This window comes from Notolepis coatsorum (genome assembly GCF_963971535.1).
Source record: "Notolepis coatsorum genome assembly, chromosome: 9".
Taxonomy (NCBI): domain Eukaryota; kingdom Metazoa; phylum Chordata; class Actinopteri; order Aulopiformes; family Paralepididae; genus Notolepis; species Notolepis coatsorum.
This window is the reverse complement of record NC_140173.1, coordinates 149,923,350-149,937,790: the sequence shown is the minus strand read 5'-3', so window position 1 is coordinate 149,937,790 and position 14,441 is coordinate 149,923,350. Positions and strand designations below refer to the sequence as shown.

General features: G+C 43.1%; 1 long non-coding RNA gene across 1 annotated transcript; it reads left to right on the top strand.

Moving 5' to 3' along the window:
• The first annotated feature begins 10,370 nt into the window (after positions 1-10,370).
• On the top strand, positions 10,371-12,643 carry LOC311234410. The gene is made up of 3 exons (XR_014620100.1): positions 10,371-10,482; positions 11,136-11,209; positions 12,506-12,643. It is a non-coding gene; the product is annotated as an uncharacterized lncRNA (long non-coding RNA).
• The last annotated feature ends 1,798 nt before the right edge of the window (positions 12,644-14,441 follow it).

The following is a 14,441-nucleotide window of genomic DNA, read 5'->3' as shown; positions in this document are numbered from 1 at the left end:
GCTTGATAACGATACCGTGTCTAAAGTTGGTGCTATTCATAATCCAGCAATAATGTCTGCAGACCTGCAAGCAAAGTACAGCAAGTTCCAAGTGCCAAAGGATAAGAGTCTGAGGCGGAGTCTCAAAAGAGAATGTTGAATATTTATTTTGCATAGAAAATCACAACATGAATGCTCTATCTGCTACTAGCTTATAGACTGAGTATATCTGCAGAGCCACTGGGTAGCGAGTGCAACACCGTCTAATGTCCGTGCGGATCATTGGAGTAGGGTATATCTGCAGTGCTGCAGCCCCATACTCATTGATTAATGATACTAATACAAATCTATACAATCACCTGTTGTTGAATAAATACCATTACTTTCTAGTTATTACAAAAAAACAGTATATATAAAACAGTATCTGTAATAAAAAAAAAAAGTATAATTTATAATATATATATTTTTTTATATATAATGTATGCACTGGTATTGGATAAGTATCGGTATCGGCCGATACCCAAAGCTTAGGTATCGGAATCGGATCGGAAAGGAAAAAATGGTATCGGAACTCGGGGTCCCGCTGCAGTCCGGAGGATGGCTGGATGAATTATGAATGCCATGGCGAAAAAATTTAATATTGATCCCAAAAACGGCGTAAGTTGTTCTTGACGTTCAACGCATGACGGGCAAAAAACGGCGTAACTCGTTCTTGGCAACCAATGTTTTAACAAAGAAAGGCAGAGTTGATTTTTCAAAAGAAAAAAAGAAAAAATCATATATATATTTTTTATAATCTATTTTTATTTTCATATTTGAATCCCATGCCCATCGAACGAAGCTTTGAAGTATTTAAGACAGCCCTAGTAATAGCTGCCATACCAGTGTTTTACCCCTTCAGAAGAATACATTTTTTTTTAAAGATAAATTAATATACCGTGATATATACCGTTACCGTCTATGCTTCAAATTATACCGTGATATACATTTTAGACCATACCGTCCAGCCCTAAATGATTGTTTGTTTTTATCAGCGAGCCAGGTGCAGATTCTACCGAGTTCCGAGCTGAGGGCTTTTTCAACTTGTCAGAGACCAGCAGGGCTGAGTTGTCTGTGAACAGGAACAAGTTGCAGTCACAAGCTGATGACATGTCATTTGCATAAATTAGGAACAGTAAAGGTCCTAGTATGCTTCCTTGTGGAACACCACAGCTCACTGGGGGTGAAGGGGGGGGGGGGTAGTGTACCCTTCACCTCCACCACCTGTTCTCTCCCCTCCAGGTAGGATTGCATCCAGCTCACTGATGAACTATCAAAACCAATTGCTTTTAGCTTATCAATCAGAATGGAGTGATTGACAGTGTCTAAAGCCTTTTGTAGGTCCAGCATGATCATGCCGCAGTATTTGCCCGCGTCCACCTCGTGTTTGATGTGGTCGTTCAAATAGAGAAGGCATGTGTCAGTGGAATGGGATGTTCTGAAGCCAGATTGGAATTTGTAGATGAGCTTTTTTTCCGCCAGGTACTTTTCGACCTGTTCGTAGACAATTTTTTCCATGATTTTCGAGATGGAGGTAAGAATAGAAACAGGGCGGTAGTTGCCTGGGTCTAATTTGCTGCCTTTTTTGTGCAGGAGGGTCACTCTCGCAATTTTGAAATCTTTGGGTACGTGTCCCTGTTTTATGGAGAGGTTTATTATGTGTGTGATGACTGGGGTGATGGCGGCTGCTGAGTCTCTGAGGAATTTGGAGGGGATGTTGTCATGGCCAGTGGCCTTGTTAGGTTGGAGGGCACTCAGTTTATTGAACACCTCATCTGTTGTTACCATTTCTAGTTTGAAGTAGTCTTTGCGAACCCCTAGATTTTTGTAGTAGGCTAGGATGTGTTCTACTCCAAAATGTCCAGAGTGGGAGGGTAGTTTATTAACCAGTGTTGTGGCTATGTTCAATCAGGCGAATATAACACATGCAATGGTCTTATACTTTCATTTTATGTTTAATTCACATCAGCCTGCTAATTTAAAAATGTCAAACAATTTTGCTTTTGGCAGTTATTCATTGAATTGTTTATTGAAAACCTTTATTTATCCCAGAGGGGAGATTCAGATGTCCTTTACAGCATAACAGTAAAAACAGTTAATACATAACATACACTTATTAGTGTTAAAAACAAGATGGACAAATACATAGGGATAGAAATAGCTAAAATAGGGCTAAAAGTGGTGAAAAGAAAAAGAAACGAGTACAATCATGATGTTGTTAAATAATTAAATTAATTGGTTACAGTCCACAACCCAGCTTCTCCAGTCCACGGCAGTTGGCCCGTCCTGGCCCTGCCTGGTTGTGGAGCCTGAAGCGCTTTGTGGTATGTCGGGGGGGGGGGGGGGGGGGCATAAGTCTATAAATTTTGCTCTCAAAGTGCACCAGATTGATGCATTTAACTTTCAAATGTAAAAAAGGTTCCAGGGGGGCAATTATTATTATATAACTCTTACCTGTCAGATGCAAAGACATTAACCCCCACTCCAACATTAGCCACAATGTATCAATAGTAATAATTAACGTTACTTTACCATCCGCTCTGTCTGCACACAGCAGCTCTCTCCACTCATGGAACGACATATTTCTTGGAAAAAGGTCTTTGGTACAGCCAGGATGTCAGTGTTTGGGTCCATGAGTCATGACCATGTAGCACAAGCTAGCCACAAGTTGCGTTTCCGTCTGTATCAAAAGTCTATGAAGTAGGTGTGAAGTAAGCAGGGGTGTAAAAAGTACCCAGAAATTATACTTAAGTGAAAGTATGGGTACTGTCTCAAAATCGTACTCAAGTAAAAGTCAGAGTATCTGGCTAAAAACACACTTGAGTAAAAGTTAAAAAGTTTCTACTTTTAAATGTACTTTAGTACTAAAAAGTAAAAGTCAAAACCTTTTTTCTGACTGTCTATTCTTCTGATAGCAGGTGTTTAATCAAAGATTCCTGCTTTCTAGTCATGCACAAGGACCAATCAGCATGGGTATGGGCGGGTTAATTTTCCATTGATGGGGATTTTATTGGCTGTTTTTAAATAAATTGCGGCCGCAGGATTAATAAAGTTAACGTTAGTTCGGCCAGAGAAACAAATATACTAATTAAAATAGTTGGACCTGCAAGATATGTAGGCCTACTTTGTACTTTATAGGTCTGCATTTTAAATGTAAGGAGTGAAAAGTGTGTTTTTTTCTCTGAAATGTAATTGAGTACAAGTATACAAACCTAATAATACTGGAGTAAAGTACAAATCCCCCAAAACAGTACTTAAGTATTGTAACGAAGTACAATTACTCAAGTACTTTACACCCCTGGAAGTAAGCAACGTGTTGTTGGCACAATTCGGAACCATTATTTTTATCTGATTCCAACTTAACAAACGTTTAGTGGTTATGGTTACTCCATAGAAACCTTGTTTGTTTTCCTGGCTCGTCACACACAATATCTTGCGCATCCAGCTGTGGACACACTCACGCCTCACAGTCGGAGCGAACACACATACACAGGTATGGTGGCTCACAATGAACAAACTGTACCCAAGAATCAAGACACAGCAAGACGTTATGATGCTATGATAACTACATTACCTGACATGGTGACCAATGACCATCATGAAAGACTGTATTGTGTAGTCTGATCCCGGCATAAAATACTATCACTGATCCCGGCATAAAATACTATCTCACTGATGTCATTACACATTAACAATTTAATGCTCTTTCTTTACCTGCAATTCGAAACTGGCCCCCGTAAATGTCCAAACCCCCCCCCCTCACACCCACCCACTAAGGCTGAGCCCGAACCCTGTTTTTAGGGTTCGAACGTTCGCCAGGGTTTATCGAACGAACGTTCGAACGTTAGTTTTTTGTAATTTTTTTTAATTAAAAAAAAAATTATAAAAAATTTTTTTATATAATTTTTTTTTTTTTTTTTGTATTATAGATCCTACGGAGGGCGGCATTGCATAATCTATTGGTGAAAAAACATGTTGTTTACAGTGGTGGCTGTTCATGTAAACATGTAATTAAACAAAGCACTCAGAAGAAAATAAACAAGCTACTGAGTACTGCATAAAGTTCCTACTTATGATAAACAATAGCCCTTGCACACCGCAGTCACGTAAGGGGCTAGATAAACAAATGCATTCGTTTTGTGGCATTAAGTACGTTATATAGTTAGTGTTACACGTTCAATAACAGGTATTCACTCTTGGTCGACGGGAAGGAGAGAGACGCGCGCCTCGGCTCCTTCCACCGTCTACCTCGGAACGGGGGACGACAGAGACACCGGCGGGGTGCCGCCGGGCTCCCAACACGCCTGCCACCCGTCCGCCCTCGGCCAGAGTTGTTTACAACGCACCCACCTCCCGCCATGAAGCTCGCGCTCCGTGGCCGAAAAAGGCTGGTATACATTAATGATCCCTCCTCAGCGGGGAGCTACGGAGTCTGTTCACTCTGTTGTGCTTCTCGGTCTCGCAAGCAGATAAATGTATTGCCGGAAGTAAAAAAAAAAAAATAACTAAACGCTTGCCGATTGGTGGTAACAGCAGAGGCGGGTGCAAGCGGTGTGACGTAATTGGCAGAATCGCCTGTCAATCAAAATGGTTCTATTGCATTGGTTGAGACAATAGTATCCAGCTACAGCCCGGCAGAGACCACACTGGTTGAGCCGAGCGCACTCGGGGGACGCGCCGCTTCACATCGCCTCAACGTCGCGCGCCTCCTTTTTTTTTTTTCACCGAACGTTCGAACCTATTAATTAAAGTCCGAATGTCAACGTAACGAACGAACGTTCGAACGTTCGGGCTCAGCCTTACCACCCACCCCCTCCCAATGTACAGTTTCCTCCGCCTCGTATGTATATATTTTCTGTTAGGATCTCTGGGGTGGGAACTATGTGGGAACTATGTGAGAATGCTATTCATCGACTACAGCTCGGCATTCAATACCATAGTCCCCTCCATACTCATAGCCAAGCTCAGGGACCTGGGCTTGGGCTATGACCTCTGCCAGTGGGTCTTGGACTTCCTGACTGGCAGACCCCAGGTGGTGAGAGCAGGCAACTGCACCTCCTCATCCATCACCCTCAACATAGGGGCCCCCCAGGGCTGTGTTCTGAGTCCCCTCCTCTACTCCCTGTACACACACGACTGTGTGGCTCAGCGGAGTAGCAATACAATCGTCAAATTTGCTGACGACACAGTGGTGGTGGGCCTGATCTCTGCCAACGACGAGAGGGCCTACCTGGAAGAGGTCAAGGTCCTGGCGGGATGGTGCCAGGAAAACAGCCTCTCCCTGAACGTCAGCAAAACAAAGGAGATGATTGTGGACTTCAGGAGGTCGGGGGTCAAGGACTACAGCCCCCTCAGTATCGACGGGGCACCGGTTGAGAGAGTCAACAGCTTCAAGTACCTCGGAGCCTACATATCCGAGGACTTGACATGGACCACACACATTAACAGTGTGGTGAAGAAGGCACGACAACGCCTCTACTTCCTCAGGCGCCTAAGGAAGTTCCAAGTCAGCCAGAAGATCCTTAAGAACTTCTACTCATGTACAATAGAGAGCATCTTGACCGGCAACATCACCTCCTGGTTTGGGAATAGCACTGCAAAAGACCGAAGCAGACTACAAAGAGTGACACGTTCAGCCGAACGCACAATTGGAGGGGGGCTCCCCACCCTCCAGAACATTTACTACAAGCGTTGCAAGGGCAAGGCTAAGAGAATCATTAAAGACTCCAGTCACCCGAACAACTGCCTCTTTGAACTGCTGCGGTCAGGCAAGCGATACCGGAGTCTCAAGGCGAGCACAGAAAGACTCAGAAGTAGCTTCTATCCCCAGGCCATCGGGCTGCTAAACGAACAATGAATGAACACTACACAACAACAACCACCAAACGCACATAGCACACACATCCACACGCACACACTCACTTTAAACAAACACACTGTAGCACCCACTCCACACACTTTATAGCACACACCCACTTTAAACAAACACACTGTAGCACCCACTCCCCACACTTTATATTTATGGATGAAGGATTGCACTACAACTCGTACACCTTACTGTAAATTGTACCTAAAATTGTACCTCATCCCATTTCTGCTTTGCACTAGATAGTACTGTACATTAAATCAAATCAAATCAAATCAAATTTATTTATAGGGCCCGACAACACACGTTAATGTCCCCATGGGCCGTACAGGTCTTCTTTAAACAAGTCAAGAAGACAACATAACAATAAGTCAAGAACAGAACAAGAACACCATAGGGTCCAAACATTTTTTAGATGAATGCAAATAAATGAAAGAATGCAAGCACTCCCAGACATACCCCACGCGAAGGTAAGGAAAAACTCACTAAAACCTAACAATAGGGAAAAAAAGCTCCACAGGCAATGTGGAGGAGAGAAACCTTAGAAGGGCCGTTCAAGGGGGGATCTCCCTTCTTAGATGTCGGTGATAGTAGTGTTGCAGACGGACAGTTGGTAAGCATGCACTCATGTGTGTGGTGAAACACAGATGAGTGCATGCAATAGCAACTGTACATTTTGAAAAATTAAAGATAGAGCTAATAGCGATAGCAACTGAACATTTTGAAAGATTAAAGATAGAGTTGATAGCGGATCTATTTGAGGCACAGGGGCGGCGCAAGAGGGTCACGTCCTCCCCGTCTTAGTCACGGGACATTCAACACTCCGGTCGTTGCTCAGGGACAGCCGGAGACAGGGGGAAGGGGGGTGGCGCAGAGAGGGTCGCGAACTCCCCGACATCATCGCGGGACATCCGGCACTCCGGTCACCACTACGAGACCTCCGAAGACAGGGGGGCACGCAGAGGGGGTCGCAATCTCCCGGCCTTCGTCACGGGACGTCCAACACTCCGGTCAACACTCCAGGACAGCAAGTCATAGGAAGACAGGGAGACGGGACAGGCGTTAGACAGCTCATGAGATTGTAGTAGGCGGACATAGCAATAGATACAAGTGGTAGGCATATATGTGAATGGAGTAGATATATGAAGTAAGCGTATTATGTGAATAGAATAGAAGTACTTAACCCAGCAATGAAACCGCGTTGACTGTTAATCTGTTAACAGTCTGTTAAACAGTTGACAGGACCACGGACAGACGGCGGTGAATAACTGATCCAATGCCTCGGAGGTGCATGTAGAGCAGTCACTACAAGCTTGGCCAAGACCCCGAGGCATCCATCACCTTGGTCAGCGCCAGGAGACACATTAGTACACTGCATAGTATTGTGTATTGTATATTATATGGTAACTCAGAACATTGTACATATGTCTATACCGAACACTGTGACCTCATTTTCTTCTTCTAAATTCATGCTATATTATGTTATTATGTTATTTGATACTATCTTGTCTAGCACAGTCTCTGGAGCGTAACAGTAAGAAGCATTTTGTATGAAAGTATTCTGTACTTCTGTATGACAACTATTAAAGAACTTGAACTTGAATTTAACAGTACTGTATACCTGTATGTCATGTTTGTCATAAATGTCATGATATATCTGTTTCGTATGTCATTATGAATTGAAAATGGGGGACCCTGATGTAAACAAGACGAAAGTATTTCTCTGGTCTGCATCCCCTTAACAATTGTGTGTATTGAGCCGTACTGTATTGTACCCATTCTACAATATGTTAATAAAGTTTTCACTTTTCAATCAATCAAACCTCACTCACACACACACACTTTCTCTGTCTCTCACAAACACACGCATTCCCTCTTTCTGTCACTTACATGCCTTCTCCCTCTCTCTCCCCTCTCTCTCTCTCTCTCTCTCTCTCTCTCTCTCTCTCTCTCTCTCTCTCTCTCTCTCTCTCCTTGTAGAAGGACGTTGAAGATATCAGGCGGTACTTCACCGTGACTGAGTGGACCGGCCTCTGTACAGCGGAGAAGCAACGCTACCATCAAGTGAAGGAGAACCACCTCTTTCTGAGATCCCTAGGTATTAATAGTTATAGTAACAATATTATTATAGAATGAATGATCTTTATTGTCATTGTTACAGTGTTACAACGACATTTTAAATGCAGCCCTAGGTGCTAGCCGTCACACAGTCCTAGACAGAGGTGCGTTCCTCATATCAACTCTGATACGCTAATTAGGGCTGCACGATTTTGGGAAATAATCTAATTGCGATTTTTCTGACAGATATTGCGATTACATTTGCGATTATAATTTTTTTTAAGCAGCCCCACAGAGGTTTATTGTAAAATGCGGCTTGCATCTGGCCTACGCGGTGGGTCTGTTCGAGACACCGAGTCTGAAAATTTTTCTTTTTACCTGGGAATCGATACCGGTACGGTACCCAACGGTACCTTTTTTTCTGTACTTTACTCTCCCTCTCTGAAGTAAACTTCACAACACACAATCTAAAACCCCTTACCTCCCTCTCCCAAACTGTTCCTACAACAATTTTTTTTATGTTTCATGATCATGTATATTTATTTTGTATTATAATTCTTTTTGTGTTTTTAAATATCAACATTATCTGGCAATACTATCAAACTCCTCTGATGTCAGACCAGATATGAGACGCGTGCACACACACACAGAAAAGGAGAATGGCTTAAATTATTTTAGAATACTTCAGCTAATGAAGTTAAATGTTTATTATCATCAACTATCCAGTTCGTTTTTATAGTGCAACGTTTTTCTACATTAATTGAACCAGTAGAGAGGGAGAGATCCCCCCCCCCGAGCCCCGCTCCCCCCCACCCTTTCCTTACTCGGCTCAGATGTTTTCTGTCTTGAGCAGGGTTAGCTAGGAACAGCTTCCTCAAGCTTCGCACCTTGGGCATGGAATGGGCTACAGGACAATTACTCTCTTGGTGAATTAAAATCTGTATTACATAACTTCCTACAAGAAGAATGTTGCTGCTTTCTGTAGTCGGGTCTCAACTGCAAAATGACTATTACCCTGTATTATACACTTTTACTATCATGTAGACTATTCTGCTTTGTGTTTTTGTGTTTACATGTGATGTATTGTATATTGTATACATGCACATTTATTATGTTCTTGTGTGATGTATCGCACATTTTATTGCTGTGATGTATTGCAAATGTTATTGCTGTTATCTTGGCCAGGTCTCCCTTGCAAAGGAGATCTTGTATCTCAATGGGACTTCCTGGTTAAAAAAAAAAATAATATATATTTTTTTAATTGCAGGCTTGGCGATTTGATAATTGCATCATTCCAAATCGCGATTTCGATTAAAAAACGATTAATCGTGCAGCCCCAACGCTAATGACGCCACGTGCACGCACGTTCCCGCGCATGCGCATAAATGTTCCCTCGCTTAAGCACAGACTAAAGACGATGCCTAATTGCCTCTACGAATGGAATGTAACACATTTCATTCACAAGTTTTGTGCGATTGTATCTGAGAACGTATTTAACACACCTGACGACCGGTGCTATTGATATGCAAAGTAGCCCAGGTGGGTACTTATGGCGAGTGAGTGCAGCGCATTCCTGTGTGCACGCGCTTCTGCTCAAATCTTTGGGTGCACGGAGTGCAACCCCGTCCCATGAAGAACGCATCCCTGGTCCTAGATCATAAAAACAGTCCTAAACACAGTATTAAATATAAAAACAAGAGTAAGGCATAATAGACATAACATAAACATAAACAGGGGGGTATAAAAGATAATTGCACTATCCCTTAGTGGTGGGGGGGGGGGGGGGGGATTGTTGTTTGAAATAAACTTCAGTCTGTTATTCCGGGTGGGCATGACGCTGAAATTAATAGTAGTAGGTAATATTTGTGGTAGTAACAGTATTATTAGGAGCAGTAGTGATGGTAGCTAGTAGTTGTTGTAATAGTAGCAGTAAAAGACTTAGTAGCAGTTGCATTAGTAATGTTAGTAACAGTAGTTGTAATTAGGGATGCCCCGATCACGTTTTTTGACACCGATACCGATCACCGATCGTCTTGAGCCATATCGGCCGATATCGATCGTTTTTGATTAAAAAAAAAAATTATATATATTTTTTTATATAATTATACTTGTAGTTGTATTATCTGCGAGACATCGCCACCACGCAACAAGTCAAAATGCTCGCTATCGCCACTGTCTGTGTATACTCTGCTTTGATCAAATTACATTATTGGGCGCTTCGTGCGCTCGGTTGAAACACACAAAGGTGTAGTGCCCTTTTCAGCCTCTGAGCACCTGCCCCTCTAAAGTCCTGTGCACTTCCCTGCTCCTCCACACGACACACCTTTGGCAAAGTATCGGCAACACTTTGACCTTTAAATGTGACTTTAGGCTTCTGTCTGTCTCTCCTGCAGCCCTCAGTCCCTCTGTCTGTCTTTCTATCTCAGGATTCGAGTCTAAACCTCCAGCCTTCATGGCTAAGTCCCACAGGGTGATGCTTCCTGTACCTGAGTCTTCAGGGGAGGAGGAAGACTGGACCCCCCATCTGGAGAGACAGCATGGTGAATACAAAGTGGAGAGAGAACCCATAATAACATTGTTAAAGCTAATTAGCCTAATCAAAAAGAGTAGCCTATAGTACATTTACACACACAGGGAGAATAGTTTATAGCAGACTTAATGATTTTAGAATATTTCTGCTAATGAAGTGAAATATTTATTATCAACTATCCAGTTAGTTTTTATAGTGTAAAGTTTGGCTACTTCAAATCATTGAACATACAGAAAGAATTGGGGGGGGGGGGGGGGGGGGGGCTCAGACTCAGCCCCTCCCATTCTCACCCTTGCAGCTGGAGTGGACGTCGAGATGTAAACTCAAGTCCAATGCAAGTGAAACACTGGAATCCTAGCAGAATCACTAACTGGTTTAAGTTATTTATATTTACTCGTTAGATGCCATGTTGTGCATGTTATGACTTTGAACTTTGAAGACGGCATATAAGTAACTACGATGCGTCGGTCATGAATATGCAAATAGATGAAATGTCACGGTCGACATCGACGACGTTGACTCATCGTTGCAGCCCTATTGTGATAAGTTATATGCTACGATATATACTATGTGATATGATATGATATATGATTATGTATGATCTATGATGTAATGTGATATGATATATGCTACAATATGATATGATTCCTATAATATTAACAGGTCCTATGGTGAGAGCCCCTGTCAAGGTCAAGAGGTCAGCCGGAAGGAATTCTGCTGCACAGTCTGCTACTCAGGTCTGCATTGACTCTACACAGTTATGTGTATAACAGTTTTATATTGCTGATAGACAACAAATAGACCATTTTGAATTAAATAGCGCCAGGACAAGTGTATTACAATAACAACATAAACAATATGTCATATCACAGCCAAATGTGTACTGGAAAACTAAATGCAGCCAAATACTGTTATACCATCAAAACTGAAAAATATGGTGATATGAAACTTGGGCCACATCGCCCAGCCCTAATCTTCATTGGTAAGACATAGGGCTAGGTTTCCAAAAATCAGACCTATCCCTTTAATATAAGATCTAATTATAATTCATTACATTTATATAGCTCTTTTCTCACACTCAAAGCACTTTACAACATAGGGTTAGGGAAATTGCCTCCTTCACCACCACTGGTAGCACCCAACCTTGGGCTACGCAGGCTCAATGGCTGCCATACACTGGCACCCGGCACACATCACACTACACAATGACTACCATACACTGGCACCCGGCACACATCACACTACACAATGACTACCATACACTGGCACCCGGCACACATCACACTACACAATGACTACCATACACTGGCACCCAGCACACATCACACTACACAATGACTACCATACACTGGCACACATCACACTACACAATGACTACCATACACTGGCACCCGGCACACATCACACTACACAATGACTACCATACACTGGCACCCGGCACACATCACACTACACAATGACTACCATACACTGGCACCCGGCACACATCACACTACACAATGACTACCATACACTGGCACCCGGCACACATCACACTACACAATGGCTACCATACACTGGCACCCGGCACACATCACACTACACAATGACTACCATACACTGGCACCCGGCACACATCACACTACACAATGACTACCATACACTGGCACCCGGCACACATCACACTACACTGACTACCATACACTGGCACCCGGCACACATCACACTACACAATGACTACCATACACTGGCACACATCACACTACACAATGACTACCATACACTGGCACCCGGCACACATCACACTACACAATGGCTGAACGGCTCAGGAGACGGGGAATGATATCGGCCAATTAAGGGGAAGGGATGATTAGGAGGCCTTGATGTCGGAGACCTGATTGGGAATTTGCCCAGGAACGTCGGGGAACCCCCTACTCTTTACGATTCTTTAACGACCGAATTCAGTCAGAATTATGGGATGTTGTTATATGTCCTGACTTAACGGACTATCTCTCTCTCACTCTCTATCGCTCTCTCTCTCTCTCTCACAGCAGCAGCAGCAGCAGAGAGGTGAGCCAGCTACACCCATCCTATCAGGGGAGGATCAGGGTTATACAAGAGGGAGGAATTTGAGGAACCTTCCGAGGGTCAGTTATGAAGAACCGGAGCTTCCTGAGGATGATCACTATTTCTGTAAGTATAACCTGGTATATTCTATTTATTTATTTAACATTGAGATTAAAAATCTCTTTCAAGAGTGTCCTGGTCAAGACAGACAGCAGCACATTCAACAGCGTTTCAGTATCGAACTATATAAAAACTAGAAGACGTGTATTGTTTCATTCCGCTCGCCATCAGCCTAGAATGTTTTCAAAATGTCATCGAAACGGCAGAGAGATAGACCTCTCGCATATATAGACTAGGCAGAGAGATAGACCTCACACATATATAGACTAGGCAGAGAGATAGACCTCTCACATATATAGACTAGGCAGAGAGATGGACCTCTCACATATAGAGACTAGGCAGAGAGATGGACCTCTCTCATATATAGACTAGGCAGAGAGATAGACCTCTCACATATAGAGACTAGGCAGAGAGATGGACCTCTCGCATATAGAGACTAGGCAGAGAGATAGACCTCTCACATATAGAGACTAGGCAGAGAGATAGACCTCTCACATATAGAGACTAGGCAGAGAGATAGACCTCTCACATATAGAGACTAGGCAGAGAGATAGACCTCTCACATATAGAGACTAGGCAGAGAGATAGACCTCTCACATATAGAGACTAGGCAGAGAGATAGACCTCTCACATATAGAGACTAGGCAGAGAGATAGACCTCTCACATATATAGAGACTAGGCAGAGAGATAGACCTCTCACATATAGAGACTAGGCAGAGAGATAGACCTCTCACATATAGAGACTAGGCAGAGAGATAGACCTCTCACATATATAGAGACTAGGCAGAGAGATAGACCTCTCACATATAGAGACTAGGCAGAGAGATAGACCTCTCACATATATAGACTAGGCAGAGAGATAGACCTCTCACATATATAGACTAGGCAGAGAGATAGACCTCTCACATATAGAGACTAGGCAGAGAGATAGACCTCTCACACATAGAGACTAGGCAGAGAGATAGACCTCTCACATATAGAGACTAGGCAGAGAGATAGACCTCTCACATATAGAGACTAGGCACAGAGATAGACCTCTCACATATAGAGACTAGGCAGAGAGATAGACCTCTCACATATAGAGACTAGGCAGAGAGATGGACCTCTCACATATAGAGACTAGGCAGAGAGATAGACCTCTCACATATAGAGACTAGGCAGAGAGATAGACCTCTCACATATAGAGACTAGGCAGAGAGATAGACCTCTCACATATAGAGACTAGGCAGAGAGATAGACCTCTCACATATAGAGACTAGGCAGAGAGATAGACCTCTCACATATAGAGACTAGGCAGAGAGATAGACCTCTCACATATAGACTAGGCAGAGAGATAGACCTCTCACATATAGACTAGGCAGAGAGATAGACCTCTCACATATAGAGACTAGGCAGAGAGATAGACCTCTCACATATAGAGACTAGGCAGAGAGATAGACCTCTCACATATAGAGACTAGGCAGAGAGATAGACCTCACATATAGAGACTAGGCAGAGAGATAGACCTCTCACATATAGAGACTAGGCAGAGAGATAGACCTCTCGCATATAGAGACTAGGCAGAGAGATAGACCTCTCGCATATAGAGACTAGGCAGAGAGATGGACCTCTCACATATATAGACTAGGCACAGAGATGGACCTCTCACATATATAGACTAGGCACAGAGATAGACCTCTCACATATAGAGACTAGGCAGAGAGATAGACCTCTCACATATAGAGACTAGGCAGAGAGATAGACCTCTCACATATATAGACTAGGCAGAGAGATAGACCTCTCACATATAGAGACTAGGCAGA